Source organism: Penaeus monodon, chromosome 12 (assembly GCF_015228065.2).
Source record: "Penaeus monodon isolate SGIC_2016 chromosome 12, NSTDA_Pmon_1, whole genome shotgun sequence".
NCBI classification, from domain to species: domain Eukaryota; kingdom Metazoa; phylum Arthropoda; class Malacostraca; order Decapoda; family Penaeidae; genus Penaeus; species Penaeus monodon.
Genome location: NC_051397.1, coordinates 41,296,127 through 41,315,287, shown reverse-complemented (window position 1 = coordinate 41,315,287; position 19,161 = coordinate 41,296,127).

Here is a 19,161-nt window from a genome sequence, read left to right as displayed (position 1 = left end):
TATCATCATCATCATCATGATCATCATCATCAGCGTGAATCAGTCCACTGCTGGACGTAGGCCTCTCCCATCTTTTCCACCTTTGTCTGTCTTGCAATTTTTATTGCCCCATTTTGTTATTTCATCAGGCCATCTTGTCTGATCTTGGCCCTTGCTATTATGTTATATATAGCCCAGTTGTTACTTTTCTTTGTCAATTTATCGCCCTGTCCGACATATAATCACCTGCCCATTGTCATTTCCCTTTTTGATGCTCCCAAGAATATCTTTCCACCTTTGTCTGTTCCTGATCCACGTCGCCCTCATCCGATTCTCTTGGCATAATTCCCAGCATCAGCCTTCCATCCCTCTCCAGTAATTTGGTTGTAATCCAGTTTCTGGATCCAGGTTCATAACTGGAGGACGCATTGGACTATTAAAGACTTTCTTTTTAGACTAATGGCAAGGAGCCTCTTCAGTATACTACTGTGTCTGCCGGAGGGGCGCTACAGCCTAGATGATGCGTCGCCTTATTTCCTCTTCGCTAGATGAGTTTGTCTACGAGTTGCCCTAGATACATATTCTTGTCCATACCCTGTGCTTTGCCTTGTAAATGTATCTGTTCGAACTGACTCTGCAGTGTTGAAACATGGATCAGTAGTCTTTTTGTTTATTCATTTAAGTTCGACTTTTCAGACTTGTGTTCTATTCAGATCGTTTAGGAATGCGGCATTTAATGTGCAGATTCCACTGGAGAGAAAAATATTCTTCTGCAAATCTAGCTTGTGCTCGTCTTTATTTGATACCGTTCCGTTCCATTCTAGCTTCCTAAATAATATTTCATCAAGGCAATTGTAAAACAGTTTTGGGAGATAGTGACGCCCTTTTTAATTGGTTATTTTATCGGATTCCGTGTGAAGCCTTGATGGTTGCTGTCCATCTTCATATATATTTTCTAATATTTTACAATTTATACCTCCTCCACTCACCTGTCTTCGAATAGCTTCCAGTAAGAGTTGGTATTTTGTACCGAGTCAAATACGTTTTTTGCGTAATCTTTGAAGCCTACAGGTGTTCCTATATCGTTATGTTCTCTATGTGGGTGAAACGTTGGTAGATATGGTTCTGTTCGTGAGAAGCCTGCCTGTTTACTTTAGGCTGTTAGACTGTCAAAGATGCGAGCTGTGTGATTTTTTGTGAGCAGTTTGTAACTGAAAGGAGGCTAGGGTCGGTGTTTTTTGAGATCCTTTCTATCCCCTTTTCAGTATCCAAAACAAGTGTTGCGTTTTCCAGGCTTTCGGATTTTTTCCGTGAGAAGCATTTGTTAAAAAAGATGGCTAGTAAGTTCTACAGCATCCATTACAAGGTCTATACTTAATTCGTCTTCACCTGCGTTTTCCCTCCTTCATGGCCTAATGTCCTTTGTTTGAGTGATTACGTCTCTAGTTACCGCGTGCTTCTCTGCCCGGTTTCTTATGATACAATTTGATTTCTCCCTATCCGAGTCTCTTTTAGTGGTACCTGAGATCAGTTCATTATTATTGAGTAGAACTTCGTACATCTTCTCTCTATGCTTGTCCCCTCTCATTCTAGTGCCTCTAATCCTTGTGCCTGTTCCGTGATTCCCCACTACGGTTGTCTCATTGTTACTATTTGGCATTAAAAGCTCCCATAATTATTGTGAAATGATTGGTATTATCCCGTTGGCTAAAGTAACATCTCATAAAAGCTCGTTTCTTCATCACTGTGGCTACGGTTGGAACATAGACTTGAACATATTTAAAGTTTACTATTGTTAGTTTAGTATACTGAAGCCACTCTTTCGCGTACACTATAGAATCACGATATTCTTTCTAAGATTTGGAATAAGAAAAACCTACCTAATTCCTGCTTGCGTGCCCTGGGTTACATCGCAAATAGAGCACATGATCCACATTAGTATCTTCTGTTCTTCGTCTAGTCTTCTAACTTTACAGCCCTATAACATTCCATTAATGAGAGTTCCTCAAGCAATGCTAGTAAGTCGGATTCAGTTCATGTCTTTAATTATATGTGTAAAGTGCGGGTTGGGGGCAGGTGCTTCATATCATGGGGCGGGCCTGTCTTAAGTTTTAGCACCCTCTGCTCCCGGAGCGATCGTGATGCCGCGTAACCAGGGGACCGCCTCGTCTCCGGGGAGTGGGGCCGTTGCTCTTGTTATTGTGCAGTTATGAGTTTTTAATTGGGAGAATTACAGCCGAGTTATCCTCCCACCTATTGCCTTAGGTGTATCTGGTGGGAAGGGAGTAGTTTAGCCGGATGCACACTGCGAAGCCCCACCAGAGGGTTGGCCTGCTAGTGTGGGCTTAGAGCAGCAACGCTGCATATATATGTATATATAGATGTATATGTATATTATATGTATATATATGTAATATATATATAGATATTATATATATATATATATATATATATATATATAGATATATATATATAAATATATAGATATATATGGATATATAGTATATATGTTATATGTATATATGGATTATATATATATATATATATATGAATATATAATATACACAAAAGATCCTGCGGTGGAGTGGTGTGTGTGTGTGTGTGTGTGTGTGGTGTGTGTGTGTGTGCGTGTGCGGTGTGTGTGTGTGTGGTGTTGTGTGTGTGTGTGTTGTGTGTGTGTGTGTGTGTGTTGTATATATATATATTTATATATAGTATATATATATGTATATATATATATATGTATATATATAATATAGTATATATATTAATATATATATATATATAATATATATATATATATATTATATATATATATGTATATATACATATATATACATATATATATATATATATATATATATATATATATTATATATCGATATATATATAAATATAGATATACATTATATATATATACAGAGATATATAATAGTATATAGTATACATATATATATATATATATATATTATATATCGATATTGTATATATATATATGTATATCTATATATGTATATATATATGATATATATATATTTATATATATATGTATATATATAGATGTATATATATATGTATAATATACATGTATATATCTATTATATATATATATAGATATAATATATATATAATGAATATATATATATTATATGTATATATTTATAATTATATATATATATATATATATTATATATATATATATATATATATAGGTATATATATGTATAATATATATATATATATATATTATATATTATAATTATCTTTATATATATATATGTATATGGATATATATATGTATAATGTATGATCTCTCTGTCTCTGTTGTATATCTAATATATGTATATATTTTTTTTTTTTTTATAGATAGATAGATAGAAGATAGACAACAGAGCCAGAGAGCTTACATACATATACATAAACAATATGTGTATGTGTGATATATATATATATATATATATATAGATATATATATATATATATTATATATATTATATATATATATATATAATATATATATCTAATATATATATAGATATATTTATATGATATATATATATAGATATATATGTTATATTATACATACATAAATTATATATATATAAATACATACATACGGTAACATATATGTGTGTACATATGCCAGATATACAGTGTGTGTTGTGTGTGGGTGTGTGTGGCGTGCGTGTGTGCGTGCGTGCGGTGAGGCTGGTATGTGACATTGTGTATGGGTATATATAACCCACTATACTCTTATATCTCTTCTTCTTTATCTTCTCTGCTCTACCTCCTTCATCGTCTCCTCACGCGCAACGCAAGAGAGGAAGAAGCGAGCGGGGAGAGATCGCGAAGCGTGGCGCTGCGACAGCTCCTTCAACCACCTCGCGCCTCTCTGTGCCGCTGCGGTTACGGTGCAGTGGCGATGAGGCCCGCCTTATCTTGACGAGCCGTAGTGGCAGGCAGCAGTGCCACGATTGTCTCGCTGACGCCGCCGTTTGGTCTCCCTTGGTACGTGCTATGTCAGTGGCTTTCATTCCGGGCCTAATTGAAATGAGGAGGGTGCTTTATGGGGTTTCTGCAACCCTCCCTCACTCCCTCTCCCCACTCCACTTACTACTTGCCATCTCCCCCCCCCCACCTCCCGTTCGCAGTTTAGTGGACAGGACACCGGAAATTGCGACTGGTTAAAATGCTGAGTTGAATTTACATTGAAATTTGCAGCGGGCGTGAAGTGGACTTTCCTTGTGGGAGGGTGGAGAAAGTGATCAACTTTGCGGGGTTGCCGAATCTCAGTGAAACACGAAACTAGTGAAAGAAGTTGTCACTGCAGTTACTACGCCCCAACCTGGGTTGAGTAATTCAATACACTAGCGCTCCTCCTCTCACTTCAATTGTTTTGTCTTCTTTTCTCCTCTAATAAATAAAAATATACATAACATACATATATATGTATATGTACTATATATATAATAGGTATATTGTGTGTTGTTTGTGGTGTGTGTGTGTGTGTGGCGTGCTGTGCGTGCGGTGCGGCGCGTGCGCGCGCACGCGCATTACACACACGGTATAGTTAAGGATAAAGAGGTATACATATGTGTGTGTTTGTGCGTATGCTTGTGTAGGCTATAAAGCCGCAACCAGCTGTTATGACCATGATAATCACAATGACTAGAGCACACATTAGCACTGTTTACACAGTTTTGTCGGTGTAAGATGGGGAGATGCTGCAAGATGGATAGATTCGCAAAGGATAGTTAGCGGTGTGCATGTGTATGTTCGTCTCTCTCTCTCTCTCTCTCTCTCTCTCTCTCTCTCGCTCTCTCTCTCTTCTCTCTGTGGTTGTTTCCGAGCGGGTCGTAGGCTTTATTATTTTTATCTAATATTAACTTCCACAATTAAATGGTAAACTGCCACCACTGACCTTGAGTGAGTGTCAGGTCCCAATACTTGGGATTAAATTAATATCAAGAGGAAAATGAAAGATTGTTTTCACTTCATGTATTTATTGACTTATTTAATATTGCCTAATCTGGGGTTCTAGGCATTTTCTAGTTAAAAACTGGGAAGATCGTACACTAATTGTTCGAGAACCACCGGGTAACAGGTTCAGATGCACCTAGTGTGGGGTCTGCTCTGAGACTGGACGACTTCGCACCACATTTTGTTCGCTCAGCCTGGCTCTTTTCATATCTTTCTCTTCCTTCTGTTTCATCCTTGCTGTTTCATTGGTTCTTTTTCCATTACACATTCTTCATTGAGTATTTCTTGTCCAAGACCATATTTCCTATGGTTAAGACACGCCTTCACTAACAACAGTACTCTGTTGTCCACGTTTTCCACGTTTTCCACGTCTGATCCTGAGCCAGGTCAAAGCTTATAACTCTTGTCCACTTCGACGATAGGTCATTGGGGTGCGAAAACCACATTACAAACAAGGTTAGGTCTACTCGCCATGTGGTGTATATTGGGTAAGGACTCTCTTGGGTTTACTTCACTTGTTCAATATTTCACTTGTAAGGGATACCCCAGGCGTTACACCACAGACCCCTTCTTCAGATTTCGTGTGTGTCCACACGATGACAGAAGTAAAACTTCAAACAGATCTCCCGAAAATGGCAATGATAGGATACAAGTGATCCATAAATGGATTGCCTGCTGGACAAGGAGAAAAAAACTCCACGTCCCAATAACTGGGAGAGAATACAACCCTGTGTATCCACAGAACTGACTCCTACCAGGACATTGGACGACGAGATGACAAACTCTCAGTACTCAGCAAAAACAACAGTATTTTTTAATCTGACCTATACACATAGATCTGTCGGAATGTTGACAGAGAATCATCAGGTAAAAATGCCCCGATACACAGGTCCCCCCCCCCTTGCAATAGGTAATTGTCTCTATTGCACGTTAAACGGGCACACTATGATGTCGCAGGGACGCCATATGAAGGTTCGTGGCATAGTGAGTAATCTGCACGTCTTCTTCACCGCTTCGGTAGGGTATTGATGTCAGCTTCAGTAAGGGCATTAGCACCAAAGCAGGGATCACCGTATACGTCAGGACTTCCGCCAATAGGACAGATTTCCATGGTGCTAACAGACATCAAAAGAGACAGAAATTCCAGCTGCAGGTGGACGTCACTCTCCATGCAGGCAAGCACCTAACTGTCAACTGTGTTCCAGCAGCCAGCAGAATCATCACGGCAAGACATGTATTGATGGCATGATCTCGTCATTTCCGTCAGTATAGGAGCTGCAACAGCAATGATACGGCAGAAAAAACGGAAACAGAGGAACCCTCATGAGCGGGAACAATAGGACAAGCCTGAACATGAAATTAAAGGAGTACTCGAACAGCTTGTAGAATCTTTTTGCAGAGTAGATCATTATCATTATTATTAATTTATCGATCTGATGCTTAAGATAATCTCTAGTGCTTGATGTACTTAAAAGTTAATCTTCACTTGAACACACAAAGCAATTCATGATGTTGCCTGAAGGAGTAATACTATTGAAATAATCTTAGGGTAACTTGTGCTATATTTCTATACTTATCAGCTATGGGGGACAATTTTTTATGGTAATCCTCTAGATTCCACTTCTAAAGTTTTTGTGATTCAGTTCGTCGATCATGTCCCCAGCATAGCCAGTGCGGAAGGCATGAAGCGAAAACCTAACAGTGCAGTCCAGAAACAATGCGTTATAGGCAACTCACTGCCCGCTTGCCATAAGACTTTAGATGTGGCTAAGCACCAAAAAGCCTGAAAGACAAGGGACACCACACCAGCTGCAGTACTGCGATTGTGAAAATTGGAGGCTACATGTAGTAAATGCCTCATAATCTTCACTTTTTTTTTTTTTTTTTTTTTTTTTTTTTTTTTTTTTAATTAGTAGGGGTAGGCGTAACAGGGTCACCACAAATCAGATGAGTCCATCTGACTGGCTCCCTTAATGCAGATGCGTCCATCTGACGGTTTCCTCTACCCTCAGGGGTCGATTACTACTCACGAACCTCCTGGTGAAATGAAAATGAGAACCCCCTACTTTCATAGAGTTTATGAAGGCTGTAAAATTGGCATGGAGACCCATAGTAGTAATAAATAGGAATTCTCCCGCATCAGCACATGCTATTTTTATATGTGCTCAAGAATGGCTGAAAATTTGGCATGAGAAACAATTATAGGAAATCTCCAGCATCAGCACATTTTCTATTTTATAGTGCTCAAGAATGGCGCAAAAAAATTTTGCATGGAGAACCATATCGGAAATCTCCAGCATCAGCACATTTATTTTTATAGTGCTCAAGATGGCCTTGAAAAAAATTTGGCATGGAGAACCATATAGGAAATCCAGCATCAGCACATTCTACTTTATATTATGCTCAATTTTTATCTCAGAGGGGCTGGTAAATGGAATAGGAACATCCAATAGTTCGTTAGCACATATTAACTAGTTCTTCCTGCTTCAGCTCACTCCACATTGAATTATACTCATTTAACCAGGTTATTCCTTGTCTAGGGACTTTGGGTTGGTAGAAAATTTGGACCGGAGATTGTAGGGCGGGACCCACCGACAAGTCTCCCACTCCCCTCAAATTTCCATACACTTCCTTGTCAGAACCTAGGTATGGGAAGAAGCATCTCTTCCTCACTGTCAGCTATATTAATGATCATGAACTGGGTATGCTCTCCTCAGAAGTGTTTTTACTCTCGTGAGAGACATGATCCTTCTATTTTAATTCTATCGTGGCAACCAAATAATCACGAACAGAAAGAATGCTTTTTAGCCGTGACTATATCACTAACGTGGCTACTACACGGTAAGTCCCTGCAAACAAAAGGTTGTAATTTTTAGACAATCCTGCCTTGGCTGAGGAAGTTCTATACACACGTGATCAACTTCTATCTTTCACCCCGGGATCGTTGACTGGTATCTTTTCACGGTCAAACTGCACCTTCTCTAAGACAGGCTCGGCACGATCATAGACTTTGTTTGCACTAACAGAAGTCTTACGTATCAGGTCCTCTACATTGTACCATGGCCCATTTCATGAAAGAATTTTAAATAAGTATTGAGGGATCCTGGTCTGATACTAAGAAGTGAGGAGAAGAGAATCATGGTTGTCCTAGATATGCAGCAATTGTATGCAAAATAAAGCTAAAGGAGCAGGTATGTATCCCACTTTAGGGTTTGTCATAAGTATACTCATCAATATTTGCATTATGGTCCATTTTACACGCTCCACCACCATTACTTGATGGATGGAATGGAGTGTAGTGTGTCTATTATCGCAAACAACCCAACAAAAGTCTTTAAAAACTTTCATTATAAAATTCTCCTCCACCATCTGTTATTACATGTTTTGGAACGCCATGGATGCTGACACATGTGTTATAAAAGCTTGGGCTACTTCCTTTGCTTCTTTGTTCGTATTGTTACAGTATCAGGAATCGGGTCAGGACACAATTATGTCAGCACATACTTTGCCCTTCATTTGTAACAGGAAGAGGGCCTACCAAATCTAGGTGTATACGCTCAAATTTCTCTCTTACCCTGGGAAACCGAAGCAGCGGAGCAGGCACATCCTCATTGCTTACATTTAGGCACACACTACAGGACTTTTACATATTTGTGGGACGTCCTTTGACATGCTGGCCAGATGCAAACTTCTTTAGTCTTCAAGGGGTAACCTGGACCCCTCCATGAACCTGCTAAGGGAGGCAATGGGACCAGATACAATGCAGTGTTTTTTTATCCGAGTCTGGGAAAACCAACTCGAGTGTCTAGCTGATCATATATATGACATGGGTATGATAGAGAATTCCATCTTGTAGTATTTTAAATTCATTGATATCATAGTTTAATCGAGGACACTCATTTACTTTCACCCTGAGTACTCTTACCTGACCCCATAATGGATGAGCATCCTGATCCATCCTAACTTTAAGTGGGTCCAGCTATCCATCTCTCTGTGACTCATTATTTAAGGATTCTCTTCCATCCGGCACCGCCGGACCACATATAGTTATCCAAGGGTGAATCGCATTTCTTATTCTAGATAGTGCATCAGCCACACAATTTTGTTTCCAGATATGTAAGTAACTTCCAGCTCAAAATCCGCAACAGACATCTGCCAACGCAGAAGAATCCGTGAATTTGGGCCCTGCATAATTAAAAAGCCAAAAGTGGTCTATGATCCACTGGCCACCTTGATGGAATCCTAGTATAATAGATCGGTTTACTGGGAGACCATACACTACTGCTAGGGCTTCCGCACCACTGTGTGTTTCCGAGAACCCTTTGTAATCTTCAGTAAGAGGCCTGGCTACTTGTGCAAAATTCAAATGAATTTGCGATAATAATTTGCAAGACCAGGAAATGACTGCAGTCTTTCAATACCACTGGTTTGGAAAGTTCCGCAGAGCTTCCAACTTTTCTCCCTGAGGTGCTGATACCTTTACGGAAATTAATATGTCCAGATACTAATTCTTCGAAGAAAACTACATTCTCCAGTTTAAGGAAAGGTTACTTTGTATTAATCTATCAAGAATACCTCAAGATTGTTACAGGTGTCTTCCCTATGAGATCCAAAGACAACTTATTCATCCATATATACCAGGCTGATCTCTATTAGTCTGCTAAAGCTGATAATTGCTCTTTGAAAACACGAGGAGCATCCTTTAAGCCAAATGGCCAGAGAAGATAAACTCATAATGGCCATTTGGTTGTGAGAAAGCAGTCTTAGGACAGCTCTCAGAAGTTAATGGAATTTGATGATAACCCTGGCGCATGTCCTTAATGATGAGAAAAAGTTACTTCTCCATAGACTTCTTCAAAATAGAATCTATATTAGGCAAGGGATATCTGGTCATCCTCGATTACTTTGTTTAGTGCCGCCGAAAATTAACAGAGTCTAAGAGTTTTTCTTCTTAATTACAGGGACAAGAGGACTATTGTATGTGATCTAGAGCCACATAATTATCCCTTTCTCTAACATGTCCCAATATGGTCTTGGAATTCCTCCGCTACTTTGCAGAATTTGGTATGGCCTTTATACACTGGCGGTCCTACTGTCCGGACTTTCATGAAGAGAAATGAGTTGCCTATCAGTAAGAGGTTCACTTTAAGTGAAAAATGCTTGTCCATATCTTATGATTAGCATTGCGAGTACTTGATTTTCTTACTTTGTAGATCAGGAAACAAAGTATTACTTGCTCTCTCAATTTCCTTCACGAGAAGATTGCACGAGTGCACTACTATGGACTTCACAGTGGAATGTTTGGAATTTACTTGATTTTTGTGGCACAGGTATTTCCTTCAACACGTTACCATCCCCACGGGGCAATTGATATTAATTCTACCATCTCTTTTTTTGGTTGGACATTTAAATATGGACTTTAAACCAATACTCAGCCTTCTTGTTTTCATCAACTGTACAACCCTCTTGTCAACAAGCTGCTATAGTAATGCTCTCTTGTATGAAGAGTCCTGATATATATCCTCTAAGAGCCCTCTGCTATGACACACTCCTGACTACCATCCCTACAGTACCACCTGAAACCCGTTCAACACACTGAGATGTGCAAAGGCATGCCGACAAGTATGAACGAGTGGACCTTCCATAATGTAATCTTCAGACGCTATTTTCATCGAATCACTTAAAATATGCTGCTCAATTCATTTACTTCAATGGCAGAGTAGCTACAAAACTGGGTTTAGTGAGCTAGATGGTATAAGCCTTGCAGGTATCCTGTTTTATTTATTGCATCTCAAAGGGTTTGAACAAAAAACTTTCTACCGATGGGAAAAGAATAAAATCTGAACCAAAATCTCTCTGTAGGTAGACCCCACATCCTTAACTACAAAGCAATGAGAGTCAAAGAAATTGAGCTAACCACATTGGTAGTGGACCAATCCATGTGTTTGTAAACCATAGAACCCATCTGCTAGACGGACACTCACGTTAGTCTTTGTATAGTCCCTTGTTATTTTGAAGCTGGCAAAATGGATTCATGCACTAAGGATACTTCGGACCAGTATCAAACAATACTCTTCTTTCGCTGCCTCTACTTACTACATTTAAAACTATCAATACTTTACCATTAAATTTGTAGCACTGGCAACTTGTACTAATACTTCTTGTATTTTGGATACCTGATTGCACTAAGGGTGTATCATGTCACTTGGTTTTTTGCTGGGCGGTTTCCGTTTCCCGACTGCATTTTCTGACTTGTTTGATTTCTCCTAGGGTTCATGTGGGTCATTTATGGGTATTAGTGTAAGACCTAGCTGATTTCCAGTTTGAATGCGAAGGGCAGCTTTCTTTGCATTCACCAGTAATTCCACAGTTACAGTCACTATTCGTAGCATTCTGTCGAGAGGGTCCTGGGAGCTGTCCCTGAATCGATTAACAAGTATCCTATGTCATGACCTTTTTCTTGGCAAAACGTACAGAAAGGTAATTTCCTTATATGACTGAATTCTCTGAAGGAGGAACGTTAGAAGCGGGGACCACTCTGATGTGGCATCAGACCCCTGTGTGTGGGTGCCATATTCATTTTAATTTGTTATTGTATTCAGTGCGTGCTTTCGGTTGTCCTTTGAGGCCAAGCATTAACACGTACTTTTTTATTATTCACTTGTTCCTCATAAACTAATTTAGACTCTGGGTGTTGTTCATGTACTCCAATCCTGTGCTAAAAAGCTCCCCATGTCTAACATATGGGAATCAGATAATCTCTGGGCACAAGGCGGTGGAAAATTTTGCACAAAACGCCATTCCTGCCAGATTAGCGCCACTAGAGGTTCCCTGTGTTGGATCTAAATATTGACATGCTTGCAACAAGAACCTGCAATCTCCACAATTTTGTAATCTCAATTTTTTCCCCCTCGCGGACTTGTGGTTCTCTAACTCTGTCAAAGTAACCATTAGTGAGGAAGATTTGGAAAATATTTCAGCGAAAGTTCCTAAATGCTATCAGTCCTTGGATTTTGAGTCTTAACAAAACGTGCGCTGCTGCCGCGCTATCGAGTGCGTATTAACTACAACATGTATTAACCCTTCATCAGTCCACTCAGATCGCGGGCATTGGCCTATATAATAGCAAAGCCCAGCTTCCCGCGTCAGGTACACACGTCTGAGCACCTGAAGGGTTTGTCAATTCCGCTCGAAAAAAAATACGGGAATATCAAAAGCCTTTTCTAATCTGTCCATCCCCTCCTCTCAAACTTCTCTGTAAAACTCTTACAAATTTGTGCGAACATCTCTGGGCACAGGTCAATATTTGTCCATAATGTTCTTGAGGAGTGCTCCTCTTGCTCTGCGGCGGCTGGACATGAAACCCTGATTCCTTGCCAGCTTGATCTGAGGGTTGGCATTCTAAATAAATCCACCTCTATTTAAAACTGGTAATGACCCTATGCTTCCGTACCTTATAAAACCACGTCACGTGTCAACTTTCAAGTGTTCATTGTCTTACTGACTAGTTATCTACTGATTTACTTATTGTTACAATTCAGTACTCTGATTTTTGTTGGTAAAGTAAGTTCACTTTAAGTGTAATATGGTCATATTTTATTACTATATTATAATGTTTAACCATATCTTATTTTGTATTACACACTGAATATTAAAGCAATATACTTATGTCGTGGACCTCTAATCAATGAAAAGTAGTGCTTTATTTGCATTCACCTTGTTTATTAATTACTTGACAGGTGGAAGCTCATTGTAGTGACAGAATCTGAGTATAAATTTAACCATTACTAGTGGACACACAAAATTTCAATAGCTGATTTAATGTTTATTTTATGTTATTATTTTATTTATGCAATTTATTTTTAGCATATATAATATTTGAGCATATTTTTGGTCACTAAGTGGCCAAAGATTTCCCACTAAACAGACGTAGTTATTCACACTGGTTTTATTTGCTTCATTTATTAATGTAAGCATTTGCTGTAGCACTTTTTTCACACTAGCGGAGACGAAGCTACATACTAGTGACATGTAATTTTTATTTTTGCTTTATTTATTAATATAAGCAATTGAGCTGGAGCACTTTTTTATTTTTCACACTAGCGGAGACGAAGCTACACATCAGTGGACATTTTCATTTTTTATTTTGTGATTTATTAATATAAGCAATTGAGCTGAGCACTTTATTTTTTTCACACTAGCGTAGACAAAGCTACACACTAGTGGACTTTTTATTTTTTATGATTAATAATTAATTAAATTAATAATTATTTTTTTCTGCTTACCACTCTTCGCAGATATAACCCCTAACGGAATTGCGCCAAATATGACTAACATCAATCATAAAAAAAATATATCCACTGATTCGCAAAGATTTATATATAAATGAAAATATTTTTCACATCAAGTTACGCACCAAATTTATGCTTATAGTTCCCTTGTTATAGAGCACTCCATACATATACCATGCAAACATTATAAAAAATATCAGGCAATCATAAGTAAAATACTTAACTAATATTAGCACAATAATTGTTAATGACTTAAAATATCGGTCATGGAATTTAAGATATATTACATGACTTTCAATATAGTTTCATGACTTCAAGATATGTTCATGACTTGTGTGTTCAAAAGCGGCATAAAAATTATATATTCAATATTTTTCATCAATTCAAGCATAAATTAATTTTATATATCCATAACAGATAACGAATCTCCCAAGTGGTAATATCGAATTTATTTAATTACCAAGAATTCTTAAGTGACTCGAATTTAAATTTCAAGTATTAATTATAGTTACTTTAAACAATCGTGAAATGTTCGTGGGAGGCGATGCCCGCCGAGGCCACCACTGTGGTGTTTCCGAGCGGTCGTAGGCTTACTTATTTTTTATCTAATATTTAACATTCCACAATTAAATGGTAAACGCCACCACTGACCTTTGAGGAGTGTCTCAGGTCTCCAATAATGGGGATTTAATTAATATCAGAGGAAAACCTGAAAGATTGTTTCACTTCATATTTATTGACTTATTTAATATTGCCTTAATCTTGGGTTCTAGGAATTTTCTAAGTTAAAACCTTGGGAAGATCCGTACAATATGTTCGAGTAACTCACCGAGGTAACAAGGTTCAGATGCACCAGTGTGGGGTCTGCTCTGAGACTGACGACTTTTTCGTCAACACATTTGTCGCCAGCTGGCTCTCATATCCTTTCTCTTCTTTATTGGTTCTTTTTCCATACACATTTCTTCATTCCGACGTATTCTTGTCCAATGACATATTCCTATGGTTAAGACACGCTACACTAACAACAGTACTCTGTTGTCCACGTTTTCCGTTTCCCACGTCTGATCCTGAGGCCAGGTCAAAAGCTATAAACTCTTGTCCACTTCGACCGATAGGTCATTGGGGTGCGAAACCACATACAAACAAAGGTTAAGGTTACTCGCCTGTGGTGTATATCTGGGTGTAAGGACTCTCTTGGGTTACTTCACTTGTTTCAATATTTCACTTGTTAAGGGATACCCCAGGCGTTACACCACATCTCTCTCTCTTCTCCCTCTCCCTCTCCCTCTCCCTCTCTCTCTCTCTCTCTCTATCTCTCTCTCTCTCTCTATATATATATATATATAATATAGATATATATATATATTATATATATCATATATATATATAATAATATTATATCTCTCTCTCTCTCTCTCCTCCTTTCTCTCTCTCTATCTCTCTTCTCTCTTCAGTCTCTCTCTCTCTCTCTCTCCTCCTCCTCTCCCCCTCTCCCTCTCTCTCTCTCTCTCTCTCTCTCTCTCTCTCTCTCTCCTCTCTCTCTCTCTCTACCCTCTCTATCTCTCTCTCTATGTGTTCTGCCTTCTCGAACTCTTCCTTCCGTCCTTTCCTTCCCACGTGCCTGTCCTTAAGTATGTTTCATGTGAAAGAAAATCCAGACCATTTCATCCATAAAATAAAGATCAGTGATTGTTCTCTCCGGAGTCTCGTTAGCCGTTGCTACGCGGGGATTACCCGATCATGAAACGTCCATGAGCGATCTATTATATATCGGGTAAATTCGTTAAGTGTGCCGAGTCATTTCACCCGACGAGAAAGTCTTGGCAAGAACGAGCAGACTTTTGCACTCGTGGCGAACAACCCGATCCAGAGAAGCCAGGCCGAGTACAGGGGTCAGCGGTACGGCACCCCAGGACCTCCGCTGTACCGTAGATCGTGCTGGGAGATCCTCCGACTCCCATGCGCTTTCGGTGCGCAGAGCTGCAGTTGGGAAGTGGTTAACTGTATCCTCGCGGCAACTTTGGAATGTTCTGTAATGAATGAGTATGGTCTTTTCTTAGTTCTCTTTGGAACATGCAGTGCTAGGTCAACATTTGAATGGCATTCTTGTACCTTGCGCCGTTGTATATGAAAGAGGGGAAGAAGGAGAGGGTCAGGAGAGAGACAGAGTATTATTGTTAAGGTTGTGCTGTTGTTTGTGACACGCATACTATGCAGTATTGCAAAACCCGACGGATTCCTCAAGTCATCATAACCCGGTAACCAAATTTACATCAGCGAACTTTCATCCATAACGCACTGTAATGGCTTTGCGATCCAGTCCGCGAGCAAATACCCCATCGTTTTCAGATTCTTGGCGGAGAAGCGGTTGGATAATGTCGCCTTGACTCCCAATCGGTGCCTGAACCCAGCTGCCAAAGCGAGGGCGATGCAGCGTTGACATGATGAGATTTTGCCGACGTGGAACGAGTCACAGCTGCGGAATGGATTGGTTTCGGTATGTCGGTGGAGCCATGGGGGCATAGGTTAAGTGTGTGTGTGTGTGTGTGTGTGTGTGTGTGTGTTGTGGTGGGTGTGTGTGTGTGTGTGGTGTGTGTGTGTTGTGTATGTGTGTGTGTATATGGGATATGTGTGCATGCATGCATGCATGATGTATGTATACACAGACACAGACATCATATGTATGCATATATAAACAACAACATGTGCACACACAACACAGATAGGGTCTGTGTTTAATAGTTTTAATTTATATATATATTATATAATATATAAATATATATATTATATATATATAATATATAAATACACATTACATACATATACATCTACATATACACACACACACACAACATATAATCTATATAATATATATCCTATATATATATATATAGATATATATATATATTATATATATATACACATACAACCATTACACACACACACACAACATGCATCTGCACATATGCTCATATATGTGTATGTAAGTACCTATGTATATACATACGTATGACAAAATGGTTCCAGTGGTTAAAGTATGGGCTCCGGACCCTCGCGGGATCGGGACCAAAATCCCCACGCATCAGTTGCAATAGCGAGGCCAGAGCGTAGCTGGAGAGCACAGACTTTGACATGGCAAGGGTCCTGTGTTCGTGCCAGTCCAGTCCCTCTCATGGCTTCGTGCTGCGCCGGAGTCGCCGGCGGAAAGGAACCTGGCCATTTGCGCCACGCCATCGCGGCTTAGGTAGCCAGTTCATCCGGGGACATGACGCGGCTGTTCATCGGGTATGAACTCTTCGTAATGTGGATGTTTATATATATTATATATTATATATATATATTTATATATATATTATATATCTATATATATATATATATTTATATATCTATATATATACATACATACATACATACATACAATACACACACACCCACACACACACACACACACACACACACACACACACACACACACACACACACACCACATAGAGATATCTATATATATATATATATATATATATATATTATATATACTATATATAGATACATACATTACATACAACATACATACAGACATACATACATACATAAATACATACCATACATAATAATAAATTATATATATATATATATAATATATATATACTATATATATGTTATATTATATATATATATATATGATACATTATGTGTGTGTGTGTGTGGTGTAGGTGTACGTAGATGTATAGGTAATGTCGGTATATAACACATATCGCGCGATTCTCTCTCGCACAAAATACGCACAACACCTACACACTTCACGTGATCTATATGCATCTGTAATCCATACATGTATAGTATATAGACTGTATGGCGGGAGCGAATAAAGGATACAGACTAATATTTATATATATATATATATATAATATATATAAATATATATATATATATATTTATTTATTTATTAGTTATTTATTTATTTATATATATATAATATATATATAGACTATATATATATATATATATAGATATAGATTATATATATATATTAATGTGTGGTGTGGTGGTATGTATGTATGTATGTATGTATGTATGTAGGGTATGTAGCATCATGCATGCATAAATATATATGGTATATACATATAAAAATAAATAAATATTTCTATATACACACATACATATAGTTAACATATATGAGTATGCATATAAGTGTGGCCTTTATTCGCTCCCGCCGAATTCCAGAACATCACAGACTCAGAGCTGCAGGCAGATAAATGCAGATTACACCACTGCAGAACCTGGATGTTCTGGCAGCGATAAGCGTCGCCGGATCAGGAAGCGGCGGGGGCGGCGGTGGCACGTCCGTCCTATCTAGCGAAGCCGAGGAATGCTCATTGATCGGAGCATGTTTATGCCACACAACTTTGGGAACGGGTGGGTTGGGGGGGGGAGAGGCGGTGAGGATTGGGTAGGGAAGTATGAAACTTGGGTTTGATAGGGTAAGGAAGGGATAGGGGTTAGGGGTAGGGAGGGGGCGTGACTTGGTCTGGTAGCCATGGAAAAGGGGGTAGATGGGGGGGGAGAGGCAACTCGGTTAGCAGTGATAGGTTTTCGCATTATTAACTTTTATTATGATTCCCTAGAATCTATGTAAAAGAATGTTAGTACTTACCCTCCAATACATGTACACAGGAAATATATGAAACTGCTGAGTTATTGTGTTGGCTTTTGAGGACTTTATTTGTTCTGTTTTTTTTTTAAAGGGGAAATTTGTTCCTTTGATTAATCCCCGGGGCCATGCCACGTGTCCAATCCCCTAGTCCATGGCGCCCTCCAGGTCACTCCAGGAGTTCCCACGTGGCCTGAACGTCATATTCGCCACAAGTGTAGCTTATGAGTTCAGGTGGGGATATCCGGCCAGTTTAAAAACCCAGCTTTTGTTTTTCATTTCATTCATCGTTTTGTTTTGATTTTTTCAATAGTTACATATATATGTCTGTGTGCGTGTGCGTGTGCGTGTGGGTGTGTGTGTGTGTGTGTGTGTTTGTGTGTGTGTGTGCATGTGCATGTGCATGTGCATGTGTGGATGCGCGCACGCGCGTATGCGCATACGTGTACGTGTGTGTGTTCAATTAATTGTCTCGTCTCTTCAAACTACCGCATATAATTTTCTCCCCCTTTGGGCCACCCCCACCTATCTCCATTTTTTACGTAAGAATTATTTCATATCTGCACGAACGATCTAAACCTAGACATTGTTTATTGACAGTTGTCATTACGTGGATGACATACTACGCAAGCCACCGTAACTTTGTCATTGTTACTTGGCAGTTGCCAGAGGGTGAAAGCTATTCCGGTTATGTGACCTACTGCTGTCACACTGTACTTGATGTCCCAAGAGAAACTGAAACAAAGGGAGTGACGGTGGGAACATTTTACGGGCCAAACGTGAGGGAATTGGCGGAATGAATAACTTTATCACTGTAGCATGATTTACCAACCCTTTAGATTTGCTGAAGGCATGGTGTCTCTCAAGATTACGTATTCCCTGTATTCAAAGGAGTTTGTGCCTGCTGTCGTAAATGAGATCACTTGATAAATGATGTCATGATCTTGCCCGGAAACACTGCCCATGTTGCTGGGTACTGCCTCTGCAATTCAGGCAAGCAGAGAATAAATGCTCTGCTGAAATTTCCGATAGCAGTAGTAATACTTGTTAAATTTTTGAACATTCTGCTAGTTCTTTTCGATTGTTCAAAAGAAACCCAAATGAGAAAAGGGACAGCGAGCTCAGAATGCCATCTTCTTGCTTTTAACGACGAAGACTTTCGACAATTTCGTGTGGTTAAACATTTTATTGACACCGGGAGACGGTCCTCAACTTTAACCTTATCTGTAGTATTAGCTTTTGCACCGGCGTCATCATCAG